This window comes from Eptesicus fuscus, chromosome 17 (genome assembly GCF_027574615.1).
Source record: "Eptesicus fuscus isolate TK198812 chromosome 17, DD_ASM_mEF_20220401, whole genome shotgun sequence".
NCBI classification, from domain to species: domain Eukaryota; kingdom Metazoa; phylum Chordata; class Mammalia; order Chiroptera; family Vespertilionidae; genus Eptesicus; species Eptesicus fuscus.
Window position 1 is genome coordinate 7,605,528 of NC_072489.1, and position 18,874 is coordinate 7,624,401.

Sequence of the window (18,874 nt, forward strand, 5' to 3'; positions counted from 1 at the left end):
GTGTCAACACAATTTTTTGTGGTATTAAAAATGGCTTACAGCCGATCAATGATCCTCTCTCGTCATTGCTGTTTCAATCTCTCTTTCCCTCTCCCCTTCTTCTCTGAAATCAATAAAAATGTATTTTACTAAATCAATCAATCAATGGCTGTCCTTATTTTAAAAGGGAGAAGGTCATTTGGAACTTGACTTGCCAAGGACAGATATGAATTGTAAATGCCTCCTAAACAGAATTTAGATCCAACTGTTCTTTCTTTATGTCTATCTGTATGTGTCTACATATATGTATGTTATAAATGTGAGATAATTTTCTACCTCTGGATGGTATTGTTAAAATTAATTTAAAGCCAACCACTTCCGAGAATTGGGTATTCTAAAATTCTCAGAAATATAGAAACTAACTCAAATGCTTTTCAAGTATACATGATCTAAGGTTAATCCTTAGTAAAGAAAAACTTGCTTAAGTTTACTGCTTCAAATAAAACATAATGTCTTTATTTTGCCTGGGTTTTACAAAAATAAGTCATTGTTAATAACTGACTTTTATGTCTATGAAAAATGTTTTCAGAGGTTATAAAATGTCCAGTTAAAGAATGCTTTCCATTAGAAATTGATGTTTTAATTAGAAATTGAGGTTTTAAGGGTTAAAAGTCTCAATATAGACAGAAATAACTTGCAGTGTTCCAGAAGGGCCTATGAAATATGTCAAAAGACTTGTCTTTTATGTTAAATTGCAAGGGAAAATCAGAGGGAAAAATATGAAGAGTTAGGGCTATGGAAAACTCAACACAGCTGCTTGGTTTTTCCCTGCTCTCTGGCTTCCCATTTTTCAGTTTTTGCATTCCTTCATGCATCACAATACATTTAAGCTGAACTTAGATGAAGAAACTTATAGGCTGTCATTACTGAAAGGAGGTATCTTATACTATCGCCAAGGTTTGATAGAGTCACTTCAAGACAATGCCAAGTTGGTAACTGCGTCCTTTCACAGTGAACTCCCAGGAGACAAAGACTTTAAAATTTTGATTATTGAAAAGGACATCAAATAAAAGATACTCTTCAACCCCATTAGAAGGGGCCTTATCAGGCACCTAACCACAAATGGACATCCACCCCATCTCTGATACTCATTTCCACTTATCTCGGTCATCAAAGCCCTCTAGGGTGAGAAACTGCTGATATCAGAACTAGACAGCTATCCCAAGACATCGACAAACCTGATACTGAACTCAGAATCCATTTTGTTTGACTGTCATAATAAGTTATTTGTTCTTTGGGTTTTTCTACATAGTCCAACTGTTTATGATTACTGAACATGTATAAGATAACTGTTAACACTCTTTTCATGATTTATGTAATTGTTATATTAGATGTCAAATACAGAAAAATGAGACAGAAGGCAAAACTTGAATCATGATAGTCATAAGACAGAAATGATCCAGAGTGTTTTTTTCCTAATGAAGACCATGAGACCTGTCTTCTATTTATCTGCCCTTTTCTTTTTTGGGGAAAATTTGGCCTCAGCTCAGATCATATGGTTCCAGTATTGCCCCATCCCCAGTGGTTCACAAGATGAAGTCAATACTGAGACTTTCTAGGAGTGAGCCTTCCTAGCACTGTGAGAACACATTATCTGACCAAAAAGTGAGTCATCAATGCATTCATCATGTTGATTTATTACCAAAAGGGGAAACTGTGAATGAAAAAAAGGGGGGGTTCTATAGAAAGTAACCCTACACAGTGACCTGATCATAAATTTTTACCTGGGCAGGTTATAGTGGGTTAGTCATGCCCCAGGCTTGGAACTTCTTTAGTGAAAGGTTTTAAGCTAGCCCTGTCCATTGCTCTTGTGCATCTAGGTTAACACATCTTTGAAATACCAGAAGAAGTAATACCCTTTGAAAGGTGTATTAATCCTCAAGAGAGCACAGAATCTTATTAACTAACCTATAATCCAATCCCCACCTTGCTCTCTCCAATCTTTGGTTAAGTCCTCTCTTTAATTTCTCAAGTGCATAAAAGAAACTGCAGCCCTAGCTGGTTTGGCTGAGTGGATAGAGCATCGGCCCATGGACTGAAGGGTCCCAGGTTTGATTCCTTGGTTGCAGGCTCCATCCCAGGCCCTGGTCTGGAGCATATAGGAGGCAACTAATGGATCTGTCTCTCTCACTTCAATATTTCTCTCTTGCTGTCTCTCCCCATCCCTTCCACTACTTATAAACAAACAAACAAAACAAACAAAAAATAAGGATGCAAAGCTATTATTAGTTCTACTAGAGGCCCGGTGGGGGAGGGGGGAGTGTGTCCCTCAGCCCAGCCTACACCCTCTCCAATCTGGGATCCCTCTCACAATCCAGGACTGCTGGCTCCCAAATGCTCACCTGCCTGCCTTCCTGATTGCCCCTAACCACTTCTGCCTGCCAGCCTGATCACCCCCTAACCACTCCCCTGCCAGCCTGACTGATGTCTAACTGCTCCCCTGCCAGCCTGTTTGCCCCCAACTTCCCTCCTCTGCTGGCCTGGTCATCCCTAACTGCCCTCCCCTGCTGGCCCTTCTTGTGGTGGCCATCTTGTGTCCACATGGGGGCAGGATCTTTGACCACACGGGGGCAGCTATCTTGATCTTGTGTGTTGGAGTGATGGTCAATCTGCATATTACTCTTTTATTAGATAGGGTAGAGGCCTGGTGCATGGGTGGGGGCTAGCTGGATTGCCCTGAAGGGTGTCCCGGATCAGGGTGGGGGTTCCCTTGGGGTGTGGGGCGGCCTGGGCGAGGGGCCTGTGGTGGTTTGCAGGCCGGCCATGCCCCCCGGCAACCCAAGCGGAGGCCCTGGTATCTGGGATATATTTATCTTCTACAATTGAAACTTTGTAGCCTGGAGCGGAGCCAAGCCTTCTGCTTGCTCCGTGGCCAGCAGCCATTTCTGTTGGGGTTAATTCACCTTCTACAATTGAAACTCTGTAGCCTGGAGTGGAGGCCTAGGCCAGCCAGGGTGTGCGGAAAGCTTGGCTTCCTCCGTCACCGGGGGCAACCCTAGCCTGCTCTCTCCAGCTCCATGGCTGCTGCCATTTTTGTTAGGATTTATCTTCTATAATTGAAACTTTGTAGCCTTAAGCGGAGGCCTGGGCTGGCCAGGGTGTGCGGAAAGCTTGGCTTCCTCTATCACCGGGGAAACCCAAGCCTCCCTCCTGCTCGCTCAGTGGCTGCAGCCATCTTGGTTGGGTCAATTTGCATAATCGCGCCTGATTGGCTGGTGGGCGTGGCTGGTGGGTATAGCGGAGTGATGGTTAATTTGCATATTACTCTTTTATTAGATAGGATGACTTGACCATGCCTTAAAACCCTAATTCTTAGCATAAGACACCACTCAAATTTCATTAATTAAAAAATAAAATTCTGTGGTATCTTTTTAATATTTATAAGTTATTACTAGCCCATTTATTATGGAAAAGACTAAAACTAAAAATATGGAAACAATCTTATATAAATTAATAAAGTTATACATATTTAAGTATATTATACTCAAACTGTTTTGAAGTGAAACTTGATAACAGAACTAATGTAAACTAAGTACATCTACCTTTTTTCAATATGATACCTCCTAGTTTTTTTTCTTTATATAGACAATGTATTTTAAACTGTGAGATATAACCCATTAATGGGTCATACCAAAGGTTTATTTTTCATTGAAACAGAATAGGAAATATCAGTATATATTACATATAGCAGTAAGTTTTGTGTTGCAATTATACATATATATGATCGCTACAGAACTGTATTTATACATTTTGCTGTTATATCTTGGTTGCCATCATTCTATGCAATGTGTTGCTATCATAAATAAGGTTCACTCATAGCACAGATTTAATCCCAAGCAAACTTCTAAGCATAAACTGCAGATAGTTAAGTGTTCTGAGAAGAGAATGGGATATACTGTGGAGATAAAAAAAATAAGCTGTTCAAGATATGGAATACAAAATCAAAGATCTCAGAGTTGCAAAAAACCTTAGAAGCCATCAATTCTTACTCTCTAAAACAGACTACAGAGACTTTCTCTTATAGCCCAGATGGAGTAACAGGGACCAGATTTACTCTCACACTTGAAATAACAAAAAACAAACAAACAAACAAACCTCCAAATATGAAACAGTGGTTTCAAGATACTGAATACTGGTAATAAAAGAGAGTGATCCCTTGGAGAAACAAGAAAGAGTTGCCCACCTTACTGCCTTAGTCTCCAGGCCATAGCACAGGCAGCAAAACCTGAACAGAGCCCAACAGACTCCTTAAGTTGATGAGATGGAACTGACAGTCTGGGCAGATCAAGGCAATTAGGTTCAAAGGATATAATCTGAGAGGTGAGATCTGCAGAGAGAGAGAACTCCAGAGATCTGAAGAGGACAGTATTTGGGAATTCAGCAGAGCACACTCATAAGTGCAGTCATGTGAAGAAACTGATGCTAAGGACAGAACCACACAAAAAATTAGAGGACATAGAACTCAGCACTCATATAGGGCCAGGAATAGTGCACGGACCCACCAGACAGACTGGAAAACCTCCCAAATTCATAGGGAAATGGGTAGAGTATTCAAAAAGGTCTTATCTCTAGACTAAACATGGCTCTGGTCCTGCCTAACAAATCTTTTAAAAATATTTTTAATTTTCAATTACAATTGATTCATATTATTGTATTAGTTTTAGGTGTACACCCCAGTGATTAAAAATAACTTACTAAATGATCATCCTGATAAATCTCACACGATACAGTTATTAGAATATTACCGACTGTATTCCCTAAGCTGTACTTTACATCCCCATGACTATTCCATAACAACCAATTTGTACTTCTTAATCCCTTCACCTTTTTTAGCCATCTCCCAACCCCCCTCCTATCTGGCATCCATCAAAAAATTCTCTGTATCTATGAGTTTGTTTCTGTTCTGCTTGCTATTTATTTTGGTTTTTAGATTCAATTGTTGATAGATATGTATTTATTGCTGTTTTATTGTTCATATTTTTTCTCTTTTTCTTTGTAAAGAAGAACCTTTAACATTTCATATAATACTGGTTTGATGGTGATGAACTCATTTAGCTTTTTCTTGTCTGGGAAGCTCTTTATCTGTTCTTTCATTTTAATTGATGGCTTTGCATTATAGGTCTTTGCTTTTCATCACTTTGAATATTTCTTGTCACTCCCTTTTTTTTTAATTTGAAAAAATATATATATTTTATTCATTTTTTACAGAGAGGAAGGGAGAGAGATAGAGAGTTAGAAACATCGATGAGAAAGAAACATCGATCAGCTGCCTCCTGCACACCTCCTACTGGGGATGTGCCTGAAAGCAAGGTACAAGTCCTTGACCGGAATCGAACCTGGGACCCTTCAGTCCACAGGCCGACGCTCTATCCACTGGGTCAAACCGGCCAGGGCTTGTCACTCCCTTTTGGCTTGCAAAGTTTCTGTTGATAAATCAGCTGACTGTCTTATGGGAGCTAGCTTGTAGGTAATTTACTGCTTTTCTCTTGCTGCTTTTAAGGTTCTCTTCTTTGTGGTTAACCTTTGCCATTTTAATTATGATGTGTCTTAATGTGGGCTTCTTTGGGTTCATCTTGTTTGGGACTCTGAGCTTCCTGAACTTGTATGTCTATTTCCTTCACCAAGTTAGGGAAGTTTTCTGTCATTTTTTCAAATATATTTTAATTTCTTAATCTCTTTTCCCCTTCTGGCACCTCCACGATGCAAATATTGGTTGAAGTCATCCCAGAGACTCCTTACACTATCTTTATTTATTTGGATTCTTTTTTCTTTTTGCTGTTCGGATTGGGTGTATTTTGCTTCCTTATATTCCCAATCGCTGATTTGATTCTCAGCTTTATCTACTCTACTGTTTTGTTTTTTAGATTCCACAAATAAGTGAAATCATATGGTATTTGTCTTTCTCTGTCTGACATATTTCACTTAGCATAATACCCTTTAGGTCTATCCATATTGTCACAAATGGTAAGGTTTCATTCATTTTATGGCCGAGTAATATTCCGTTCTATATATGTACCGCTTTTTCTTTATCTGATCATCTACTGATGAACACTTAAGTTTGGGGGCTGGGTGAAAAAGGTGAAAGGATTAAGAAGTACAAAATGGCAGTTGTAAAATAATCATGAGGATATAAAGTATAGCATAAAGAATATAGTCAATAATATTGTAATAGCTATGTAGGGTGCCAGGTGGGTACTATACTTATCAGGGGGAACACTTCATAAGTTATATAAATGTCTAATCACTATGCTATACCCTGAAACTAATATAATCCTGAATGTCAAATGTAATTTTTTTATAAAGTATGAAAAGACAAGTCACAGACCTGTAGAAAATATGTGCAAAGCATTTATTTCATAAAGGACTTTTATTCCAAATATATTGTAAAACCTATTAAAATACAATGATAACAAAACAAACACAACTCAATTTAAAATTGACAAAAGATGTGAACAAAAACTTCAAATAAGTACAGACAAAAAATGCTCAACATTATTAGTCATTAGGAAAATGCAAATTTAAACCACAATGAGATACCACTACTCAAAATGGCTAATTTTAGAATGGTTAAAATTAAAGACTGATGTGTTGGTGACAACGTGGAGGAACTAGAAGTTTTTCATAAACTGCTGGCAGGAATGTAAGATGTTTTCACAGTTTCTTAACAAGTTAAACATAAACCTCCCATATAACCAAGCCACTCCATTCCTAGATATTTATGCAAGATAAATGAAAGCATATGTCCACATAAAGAGTCATACACAAATGTTCAGAGCAAGTTTATCAACTGTTCAGCAATAAAAAGGAATAAACTACTGATACATGCTTCGACATAGGTAAAACTCAATAATTACTCTGAGTGATAGAAGCTAGACAACAAACAAGTACATACTGTATAAACCTAATTATATAAAATTCTAAAAAATGTAAGGTAACTTATAGTGAGAGAAAGGAGATTGAGTCAGTGGTTGCCCGGAATGGGGGGAGAGTCAGGGAGTAGGGATGTGGTAAGGCTTAAGAGGTGGTACCAAGAAGGAATTACAAAAGGGCACAAAGAAACTTTTGGTATTGATTGATAATGTCCATCATTTTTGATTTGGTGATGATTTCACAGATGCACACATATATTCAAATTATCCAACTGCATGCTTTAAATATGTGTAGTGCCCTGGCCGGTCTGACTGGGTGGTCAGAGGACTGAAGGGTCTTGGGCTTGATTTTCTGGTCAAGGGCTTGATCCCGGCCTGGCCCGAGGTTGGGGCATGTGTGGGAGGCAACCAATTGATGTGTCTCTCTCTGATTCCATAATTTTATGGTCCTACTAATACTTATTTCACACATAATTTCCAGGATAACATATACTGCAGTGTACCAAACTAACTTCTGATATAAGAGTAACCAACGGCCTTCTGCAAAATATAAATAATCCATTTGAATATACTTTATTTTTAAAATTCTATTCTGTATAATCTTCCTAAACTTTCTGTATAGAATAATTATTATTAAAGTTTTAAAAAACTAAATTTATAGTTTTGAGTTTACTTTTTACACAACAAAAACAAAGTCACAAAATTATTTGGAAAAGATGAACACTGTCAGAAAACAAAAACAAAACAAACTAAAACATTATGAGGCATAAATATTTGTGAAGGAGGGAATTACATTTTATTTCTTGAGTAATTTATGAATATTAAAAATGACACATAGGTTATTTAACATGTCCATGAATCAATTGTAAGTATTTAGAAATAAAAGTATGATTATCATAAGACAGCACCTCATTCAACAAATATTTTGAATATCTATTGTGTGTCAAGCACTAAATGGACATGTTACTTATCATAAGCAAAATTCCTGTATATACAGAGGTCCAGTTCCTGTCCTCTAACCAGGGGTTAGCAAACATTTTAGGTAGAGTCAGACAGTAAACATCATATTCACTTACCTCCATCTTGTAGCACAAAAGCAGCCATAGATGATGTGTAAATGAATGAGCATAGTTATGGTCCAATGGACACTGAAACTTGTACTTCATATAATTTTCATGTCACAAAGTATTCTTCCTCTTTTTTTTTTTTTTTTCAAGCACTTAAAATGTAAAAACCACTCTTAGGTCACAAGTCATAATAAAATAAGTGGCCAGCTAGGTTTGGCAACCCGTGCTCTAAAGTCTTACATTTTTTACACTTCCCCCAATTTTTTATAGTTCCCCATGTGATTAAAAGGTTACACATGATATAAGGCATACAATGAAACCTCTCCCTTCTATCCCAGAGGCACAGTTCTCCTCTTTCCAGTTTTTGTGTATCCTTCCAAATCTATTGCCATGATTACGCATTTCAGTATAAATAGCCTTATATATACATGACTCTCCACACATATTATTCCATCTATAGGATGAATCCCTGGAGATGGAAATGCTGAGTTATATTTCCTTAAAGAGTTTATTCTAACACGTAATTAGTCAGTATCTATAGCTTCTCCCTTGCTCAGGATAAGCCTTCCAAAATGCCTTTACCTATATTTCCCACCTTCCCAACCAACTTTAAAAAAATCAGGCTCAAAGGACTTATATGCATGCATATAAGCACAACAAATGGACACAAGACAACTGGGGGGGGTGGGATGAGGGCATGCGACAGGGGTAGAGGAGGCTGGGGGAGGGTCAATGGGGGAAAAATGAGATATATGTACTATTACATGTAATACTTTAAACAATAAAAAAATATTTTAAAAAATCAGGTTGAATGTTTGTTCCGAATTATAGACTTATTATACCTACTCTGTTTTATGAATCCTTCCTTATGGTTGTCAATACCTTAGAGTTGAGAAATACGTTTTACTCTTTTCTTTGATCACTATTTCTTGAACTCCACCTCTGTTTTTCTTAGATTATTTTTTATTTGATGTAAACATCCTGGGGCATTCCTGGGGCCTGGATGAAAATGACTTATTTTGCTTCCACTCTGAATGATAGTTTAGTTAGGGATAAGATTCAGAGTTCAAAATATGTCCCATGAGCACATTTTACTTAGATAACTGCACCACTGTCATCTAACATTCCATGTCCAGATTAAAAGTCTAACTGCAAGTCTGATTTTCATCCCTTTATAGGAAACCATATGCTTCTCTTTGGAAGCTTATGAGATTGTATATTTATCCATGAAGTTCATAAATTTCATCAGAATGTATCAGTCTTTTCTATTCATAAATACTTCTACTCAGAGAAATTTTCTTGTTTTCTTCCTTTGTTCCTTTTGACAATATTTTGGTTCCATCTATATATATAAAAAAGCCTAAGCGACCATTGCAACTGAACGGACAACCACACAGGCTGCGTGGGGCGACCAGGCCGGCAGAGGGGGCAGGGGTGGGGTGGGGTCAGTGAGGGGCAACCAAACGACCGAGCAGCAGGCTGCGTGGGGCGACCAGGCCGGCAGGAGGGTCAGTGAGGGGCGACCAAATGACCGAGCAGCAGGCTGCGTGGGGCGACCAGGCTGGCAGAGGGGGGGTAGTGAGGGGTGACCAAACGACCGAGCAGCAGGCTGTGTGGGGCGACCAGGCTGGCAGAGGGGGCAGTTGGGGGTGACCAGGCTGGCAGGGGGGGGGGCAGTGAGGGGCGACCAGGCTTGCGGGGGGGGGGGGGGGGGAGCGGAGTTGGGGGCAACCAGGCCAGCATGGGGGGCAGTAAGGGGCAAGCAGGGTGGCGGGTGGGGGGAAGTTAGGGGCGACCAGGCTGGCAGGGTGGGGCAGTTGGGGGTGACCAGGCTGGCAGGGGGCGCAGTAAGGGGCGACCAGGCAGGTGAGCAGTTAGGAGCCAGTGGACCTGGATTGTGAGAGGGATGTCCGACTGCTGGTATAGGCCCGATCCTGGGGGCCTAAACTGGCAGTCAGACATCTCCTGAGGGATCCCGGATTGGAGAGGGTGCAGGCTGGGCTGAGACCCCCACTCCCCTGCCCCGTGCACCGGCCTCTAGTTCTATTATAAAGTAGGAATGGGAAATCTGGCATTTATTGTGAGTTGCAAGGGGATGAAGTTGGGGGAAAGAAGCTGTTAAAACAGTCAGAAACCCTCAATTTGTGCCACATCTTTCCAAAAGCTTTCTGAAAAGGTATACTTCCCCCACTGCACAGATGAAGAAATGGAGACTAGAGAGGGAAGGGTTGATTTATATTTGCCAGTACTTTGTCTTCTAAGTAATAGAGTCTTTCTGTTTGGCTTCGGCTGTCCAAGACTCTGCCTGGATACTCCTACTCTCATGATCTCTATTTTCTTTGTGGTTATTTCTCCTCTTCACATTTCTTTTACCTCCTGGAACTCTTAAGAGATGTAAAATGGCTCTTCTAGATCTCTTTTCGATGTTATGGCTATTTTTTCCTATTTTCTATGTTTTAATATTCAAGAACTGATTGCTTACTTTCAGGGCAGCTTGTATGTGTTCAAATGGCAAGATATCCTTCTGAATCTAGCACATGAATATTTCTTTTAAAGTTTCTTCTGTTTCTTACATTGACTCCATTGTCTCAGGACTAGTTCTTGTATTTGTTCAGCCTGGGGCATCTCTTCCATGTTACCGATTTCCCACAAATGCTTAATGATTTTTGTTGTTGGTTCCCATGATAAACGTATCAATGTATCTTAGGACCCTAGAAATCACTGTACTCTCGTAGTAAATTCACATTTGTAACTAATCCTATAATTCAATTATATATATTCTACCCATACTTGTGTAGGATGACAATAACAGTGTAATAAGTTCTTTGATGTGCAATCCCATGATTCTTCAATCCACTTTTAGTCATATCTTTCTGGTGTTTCATTTCCCCTAACAACCACCGACTTGAGTAACATAGTTCTTACCTAAGTGTTATACAACAAGCTTCAGGGACAGATCATCACCAGCTCTAACAGACTTCTCCAACAGACAGTTAAAGAAGTAGTAACAGTCTGGGAGAAGATCATCATAGATATGCAACCCAAGGATTAAATAAAATAATAATATGATGAGTCACTTAAGTTTTGAAATCATAATAGTTATGCCTTTTACCAATCTTTATTATGGAAGTTAAAATAAGAAATTCTACCTTTTTAAGAAGGCTTCATGTTAAAGGTAATTTTCTGCCTATCTTATGATTCAGACATTTCACAGCTGACAGAAACACATACAGGTGTTCACCAAGACTTTTACAAGAATGTCCACAGTAGTCTTCAAAACACATAATATACAAATACTGGAAACACAAATTTAACATCAACAGAAGAGTAATCATATAATCACACAAACAAGTACTGCACAGCAAAAAAGAAAAAAAAATGGACCAATGTTACACGAAACATCAGGAGTGAATCTCACAGTAATATACTGTACAATTCCATTAATATGAAGCCCAAAGTAGACAAAACTAATATATGAAGACAGAAATCCAAATGCTGATTAGGGGGCAAGGGCATTACTGACTTGGAAGAAGCAGAGGGAAATTCCTGGGGTGATAGAAATGTTCTATATAAATGTAGGTATCACTTCATCAAGCTGGTGGTTTTACAAGTTCATAAACATACAAAAATTCATCGAGCTGTACTATTAAGATTTATGCGCTTGATGACTTCATTTGTGTTTTACACCTCAATTAAAAAAAAAAAACAACGGTAAGAAAAAATGTAATTTCCAAACTGGTTGGAACTAAAACTGTGCTTATGGGTGTCCACATTCTCTGAGCCATAAATGCTGGAAATCCAACATCAAAGGGATGACACAAAATGAGCATTACCTCCTCAGTCACAAAATCCTGGGTTTCCCACTCCGCGTTCGAAAGCACTGTCACTACAACACGCAAAGGCAACGCGCATTGCCCAGAAGTTAAGCCCGGACCCGGAGCCCTCCGCGGCGGTAACTGTCAGACGTCGCACCCGAGCCTCCGGACCAGGCTGAAGGACAAAAGCTTGCTTTATAGGCAAATTTTCATTCTGCCAAGAACATCACCACGAATAGCAGCAACACGATTGCGTTTACAAACGATTCCTCAGCAAGTTGCTGCAGAATAGTGCGATTTTCAAGATGAACTGACGCCGGAGGTCCCCTCCCGAGCAGCCTCGGCCCCTCGTTCCCACCCGAGCGTGTGCACCCCCAGAGGCGCCGCTGCCGGCAGGCGGCCGGCCCGGAGGGAGCCCGGGGAAAAGGAGGATAAAAATAAACCCGCAAGTCAGCGCTGGCAGCAGCGTTCTCAAAAGAAAAGCAACTGCTCGAGAGTCCGCGGCTCTTCCCGACACCAGGGAAGACTTCGGAGGGCTCGTCCGCGGGGCGGCCCCGGGTGACCCGACCCGGACAGACTCGCAGCCCCGAGCCGCGCCCGGCGGAGCCGCAGGCGGGCCAGGCCGGGGGGCGGGGGGTTGGGGGACCGGGTACTCACCGCGCTCACCAGCCCCGCACTGAGCCGCCGCTTCCTCCTCCTCCTCGTCCTCCTCCTCCTCGCAGCAGCCTGGCGGTGTTCTGCCCGCCGGGGGCCGCGCCGCGGCGCCCGCACCGCCACTTCCGGCAGCGCGAGGAAACCCGCCCCCGCGCGGCGCGCGCCCTCCCGCCCGCCACGCCCACGCCCGGAAGCCACGCCCACGCCCGCGGTGACTCCGCCCCCCGTCGTTGCCCAGTGCCTGCAAACAAAGCTCGATAACTGGCATACAGTATAGATTAATCGATTATCGGTTAAAAATTTGTGTGTTGTGTGTGTGCCTGTGTAAACCCAAAAATGATTTGTGGAGGCGAAGAGAGTGCCCGAAGCAGGAAACTGCTCTCGCCCCAGCAACCGTCGGCCGGGAAAGGAGTACCAGTTCAGTGCCAAGGGCTGGCTTTGCCGGAGGGAGGGACTCGCCCGGAGCGGAGCGCCGTCCTGCCGGGAGTCCTGCTGGGGAGCCCGAGTGGGCGGTGAGTGCCTGCCTGGTGGGCACTGAGCTAAGGACTGACAAGTCGCCAGAGGTGTCTGAATGTTCTGGGGAGCTGCCAGTGACCTTTGGCTCCTCCCTCCACTTCTTTGAACCCGGGTTTCCTTACAGGTAAAATGAGGGAAACATTCTGGGCAATGGCTTGGTCTTACATTGTATGAGTTTAGTGAAGGAAAAAGAAAGGCCCTCCATTCCACTGCTTGTTCCAGGGACATCCCCATGGCACGTTTCCTGCCCAGAGCAGGCGGCGGGGGGAATGCCGGGCATCAACACCCTGCCTGTGTCTGGGTGGACAGGCTGCGCTGAGAATGGCTCTGGGGTGTGCCTCCCACCACTCTGCTTTTCTTTTTTTCTTTTTTTAAATAATTTTTTTCTTTATTGATTAAGGTATTACATATGTGTCCTTATTGCCCCATTGGCCCCCCACCTCCCACTCCCCCACTCATGCCCTCACCCCCTGGTGTCTGTCCATTGGTTAGGCTTATATGCATGCATACAAGTCCTTTGGTTCATCTCTCCCCTTACCCCCACCATCCCCCTTCCCTCTGAGGTTTGCCGGTCTGATCGATGCTTCTCTGTCTCTGCATCTGTTTTTGTTCATCAGTTTGTGTTGTTCATTATATTCCACAAATGAGTGAGATCATGTGATATTTATCTTTCTCTGACTGGCTTATTTCGCTTAGCATAATGCTCTCCAGTTCCATCCATGCTGTTGCAAATGGTAAGAATTCCTTCTTTTTTACTGTAGCTTAGTATTCCATTGTGTAGATCAGTGATGGGCAACCTTTTGAGCTTCGTGTGTCAAACTTTGCCAAAAAACTGAGCATAACTCGGGTAGTGTGTCACTTTGAGGAAAAAACATTATTTTGCGATATTTATAGTTTAAATAACATAAATGTATAATTGCTATATATAATTGTATTTAATAAACCAAAAACTAAATATTTAGTGCTGACACGCGTGTCAGAGGTTCGCCATCACTGGTGTAGATGTACCACAGTTTTTTAATCCACTCATCTGCTGATGGGCACTTAGGCTGTTTCCAAATCTTAGCTCTGGTGAATTGTGCTGCTCTGAACATAGGGGTGCATATGTCCTTTCTGATTGGTGTTTACGCTCTGCTTTTCTCACCAGGTTATCTTGGGAGGCTCTCTGGGCTTAGGCTCTCTAAGCCTGTTTCCTCAAGAGTCTCGTGGGGACAAAACAATAGCATGTGCTTCCTAAGGTTGTTGTGAGGATGAAACACAGGTATGTATCTGAAGTGTTCGGTGCTGTGCCTAGCAGGCTGCAGGCTGTGGGAGCTCACCGTCATCATTAAGTGCCTTAAGTTAGAGCAGGAGCTAAGGTGACTGTGGGGTGCATCCAGTAGGAGTGGCATTCTAGGAAAGGATTTGTTCCTAACAACCCTTCCCGACAGCCTGGCCCAAGAGTAAAGAATTCCTCTAGTCATGGATCCCCTGGGTCTGTGAGCTCCTGAAGAGAAGGGCCATGTCTTTTTCACCTCCTAGTACTTTCTTTGCACATAGTATGTGTCTGCTACATATGAATTGAATTGATTACAATAAGAACATGCAAGAATCCCTCCCTTGTCTAGAATCTTTGCCACTTGGCCAGCTACTCAAGCAGACAGCATGCCTGATTAAATTGACCACCTGTCATAATTAAGCTGTCTGTCTGGTTTCTGGTTATTTTTCAGTACCGAGATCAGCCTTGTGTGTCTCCGGGCATCTCAGCGGAGTAGGTTATGGTCCTCAGTTTACAGTGGAGAGAACAGGAACTCGGAGAGGGAGCTTCAGAGGCCCTCCCAGCACAGAGCCTGGCATGAAATTGAAACAGCAGGGTTCGTGCTGGTTGTCATTCCTTTCAAATTGTTATTTGAATCCTCCATTAAAGTTGTTTTCAAAATAATTGAGGTTCCATCAATGGATTTAAATTGTTTGCTTATTGTTATTTTGACTGCCAAATCAAATACAATGTATGTAATTTGAATTTGGAGAGAAGATAATGCATAATTCAAATTTCATGGCAGATAATGAATGATATACTGGGGCTTATAAATTAGTAGTTCCCTTGGGGAAAATACTAAAGTACTATTATGGTATGATGAATATCAGAAGAATGTAGTTTTTCTAAAAACACACACACACACACACAAACACACACTAACATTTCCTCTAATCTGAGGCTTAACAAAATAACTAGAAAGCTTTCCCACTCCCCTGGCCTGCCTTTGTGTCTCTGCCAAAGCAAGTGATGGGGGCTGACTCCATTGCTACAGCAAACGCGCTTTCATTTCAGTGATCTTCCTTCCTTTTCATAGTTTTCCTGGTGACTCCACCAAGACAGGGTCTGCACTACTTGTTGCCTCCAACCGAACCTCCCGTCAGGTGCAGTATACACACAGACCTCGAGGCCATGGTAAGTCGGCATTGAGTCCCACCTCACTCTCTTTGCATTGAATTCTTTGGCTATTTATTCTCAGCTTGGTTCTCACGTTTTGTTACCGATTCCCATTTGCTTGGCATCTTTGATGGAACCAGGCCATTCATTTCATTTTGCCGTCTTTTTTGTTACTGTTTCGCGTGCTGTCTAAAAGTGTTGTTTGTTATAAGGAGAATCATAGGGCACACCACAGGCATGGGCGTCAGAACACTTGCAGAAGCTGGCCCCACAGGCCTGTGAGTTTGGGATTCTCACCAGACCAGCATCCACTAGGACACACTTTGCTGTGGAGTCACTGGTGAAACCGGATGAGGTTCTTCCATCTGGATTTTGTGTCCAGAGGTGAATAAGCACTCTATTCCTACTCAGTTGCCAGTTCTCATGGTATTGTCTAAATCTATATCCTCGCCTTCTCCAGGAAAAACTCCTGCTTCTTATATGTACTCTCTTTACAATTCCAATTTTTGCGCCTATTTCTCTAAATGGCATAACTTCACCAAGCATTTTTGGGCCTTCAGTAGCCACTCTAAGGAACATTTAATTTGAACAGGTTGTTCATTTGAGAGATACATTAGAAGAGAAAGGAAGTAAGATTTCCCAGACCCAATGGCAGCATTTTTGATTGATATTTGAAGGACTCCAAACAATATTCTGATTCAAAAATTATATCACTAAAAGATTCTTTGGCCAGCTAATGAGCAATCTGACATACTTAAGCAACAAGAAACTCATGCTCCTAGGAAAACGCCCTCGGCTCATCCTCCTGCCTTTCTATATATCCAGCTCTCCCTCTCCCCCTCATCCTTCTGATCTCTTTCCTACCACACCTCTATCCACTCCTCCCTCCTCTTTCCTTGTCTACACCCCTTACCTTACCCCAACAACTGTCTAAGACTGCAAATTCCATTTGTCTCTGAATGTCCATTCCTCTTATGAACTAGGTAAATAGGCAACTGTAGAATTTAAACCTTGGATCCAAACGGAATTAAGAGCTATAATTAAGGATTTCCTCAAACCCAGACAAGAACAGCAATTATTCATAGAATTATATAGAACATTGTGGAATGTTATGTGACCCAGTGTTATCTGACCTATATCCACTTGTACATAAATTGATTAAAACCTCAGGTGCTAAATGGAAAAGTTGGCTGGACTCACCTGGAAAGGGATCTACAGAATCCTTTCCACAATTAAGCAGTTACACATAAAGGTTCTCCTAAAAGCCATCCCTAAAACATCTCCAATAAAAGCAGATGACCCACAATGCAAACAGAGAAAAGAGGAATCTACAGGAGACTTTGGGATAGACTAGAAACTGCATTGTGTTCTTGCAGCCAATTCAATACCAACAATAATCCCCAATTTGGGGTGCAGTGAGGAAGGAAACTTTATTCAGTGCAAAACATCTCAATTGTTATACAGCAAGCACTGCTGTGAAAACAGCACAGCTGTGAGGCAGCCCTGGGGCCAAGGCAGTCTTGGGATCAGGCTCTGATAAGACATCTTTGGTGTTTCAGCTCAACCAGGGAAATACAGTTGTCAGTCTTCCCTGGAGAGGGAAAGTGTACTCCCAGAGCCAGATCTGGCTTATATAGACAGAAGTCCCCAGGCCTTGCTCCCTGATTGGTCTGTCCTCGTGCAGATTGGTCTGTCCTGTTTGATTAGTCCAAAAGACACTTCCCTAATTGGTCAGAATAGAGCTTCTCTGATTGGTCTGTAAAGATGTTGATGGGGTGGGGTGGGGCGGGAGAGATATAGCTGTGCAGCTCTGATTGGATGGGGAAAACCTCAGTCCTATTGGCTGAAATAGGATTCCAGGAACTCCTTTATAAGGGTTGGCTCAGCTGGCAGAAGCACGGTGCAGGCAGGCTGTTCAGTGCTGGCCTTTCTGTGAAGTGCAGCTTGCATGAAAGGCCTCTATATAGAAGTGGCTTCTAGGCTCTCTTGGTTAAAATTTGAGACCAGTTAGCCACCAGGAGCCCTTCTTAGTAGGTATCTTCTTTTTCAGGGTCCACAATTGCAACAATATTTGGGAGTTTAAAAAGTTGCCCTTTCACCTCATTTTGGTAATGAAGTTACACCTGAAACTGCAGACCACATTCAAAAACAGAACTTAGAATGGGAAATAGTGCCTTGACTAGAACTACAATACCTGGCAGACATTTTTTAAAAGGGTTTTAACAAAAACAAGACAGGACACAAAATAAACTTGTGGCCCTGCAGGTCAGCAGTGAGGTGGCTTACTCCCCAACAACCCACCTACTGACAAGGACACTTGAAAAAAGAACACTGAAAAAAAGATGGTCTCATCTTATGAGACAAAGAAAAACTCCTTAATTCAGATTTATGAGGGTGCTCCAAGGAAGAAAAAGTACCTGCTATCCAGCCATACCCTTAAATACTCAAGGTGAATTAACTAGAAATGTAGATAGTGTGCTAGTTTCCTAGGGCTGCTGGAACAAATTACCACCAACTGGGCAGCATAAGACTACAGAAATGTGTTTTCTCACAGTTCTTGAGGCTTGAAGTCCAACATCAAGGAGTCAGCAGGGCCACGCTCTCTCCAAAGGCCCTGGGGGATCCTTCCTCACCTCTTCTGGCTTCTGGTGGTTGCCAGCAATCCTTGGTGTTCTCGGCTTGTAGATGCATCACTCCCATCGCGACCCCCATCTTCACATGGTATTCTCCCCTGTGTTTCCTGTGTGTCCAGATTTCCCTCTTCTGCTGAGGATACCACCCTAATCCAATATGATCTCATCTTAACTTGATTGCATCTACAAAGGCCCTATTTCCAAATAAGGTCAAACTCACAGGTTTTGAGGGCGAGGACTGGAACATCTTTTGTGGGGACACAGTTCTACCCACTATATATGGCAACCTCATGCATTTCTGGTAGATATGAGTACTCCTCTTTCTGCATTAAACCCTGCCATTTTTGCTCAGCCTCCTTTTTGAAGTAAACACAAAACAGACATAGGTGGCAAGCATTTCAGCTAACCCACAGATATTCTCTATTTTCCTGCCCTTAACTATAAGCCTGGAGCCCTTGATTGCAAAACATTCCTTCCTGCTCTGTGACAGCCTCCTGCAAATTTAATAAGGAGAAACTTACTTTGCAATTTTAAATGAACACCAGAGTATTTGGGACTATTTGTGAGATTCCAAATGATTCTTCTATTCACAAGCAAGTTGATTCTGCTCTGAATCTATCTTTGTTTTCTCCATTATATTCTATGCATATCCTGGTTAACTATTTGACACTGTACCCGACACTGATATGGGAGAAATAATTGGAGCAGAACCTGTTGAAATTCAGAAGGAGCCTACCTACCATTACCCAAACTCCCCAATATCCCTTGAAGCCAGAAGTAAAGGAAGGGGTCACACCCATTGTATAAGCCAAGGATCCAAAAGTCTTGTCACGTACAGCCCTAACCTTGTAATACACCCATCCTGGCA

General features: G+C 42.0%; 1 protein-coding gene and 1 long non-coding RNA gene across 6 annotated transcripts in view; one reads left to right on the forward strand and one right to left on the reverse strand.

Annotated features, from left to right (window-relative positions):
* CSGALNACT2 (chondroitin sulfate N-acetylgalactosaminyltransferase 2) overlaps positions 1 to 12,562 on the reverse strand; it is a 46,244-nt gene extending 33,682 nt beyond the window's left edge. For all 5 annotated transcript variants that reach the window (XM_054728787.1, XM_054728790.1, XM_028156903.2 and 2 more), the window contains exon 1: positions 12,448 to 12,562. The gene's annotated coding sequence lies outside the window, so the exon portion shown is untranslated. The remainder of the gene's footprint in view (positions 1 to 12,447) is intronic.
* Positions 12,563 to 12,713: 151 nt separating this feature from the next.
* On the forward strand, positions 12,714 to 14,849 carry LOC129152056 (uncharacterized). Its single transcript, XR_008558796.1, has 3 exons — positions 12,714 to 12,956; positions 14,108 to 14,221; positions 14,670 to 14,849. It is a non-coding gene; the product is annotated as an uncharacterized LOC129152056 (long non-coding RNA).
* Positions 14,850 to 18,874: the final 4,025 nt, after the last annotated feature.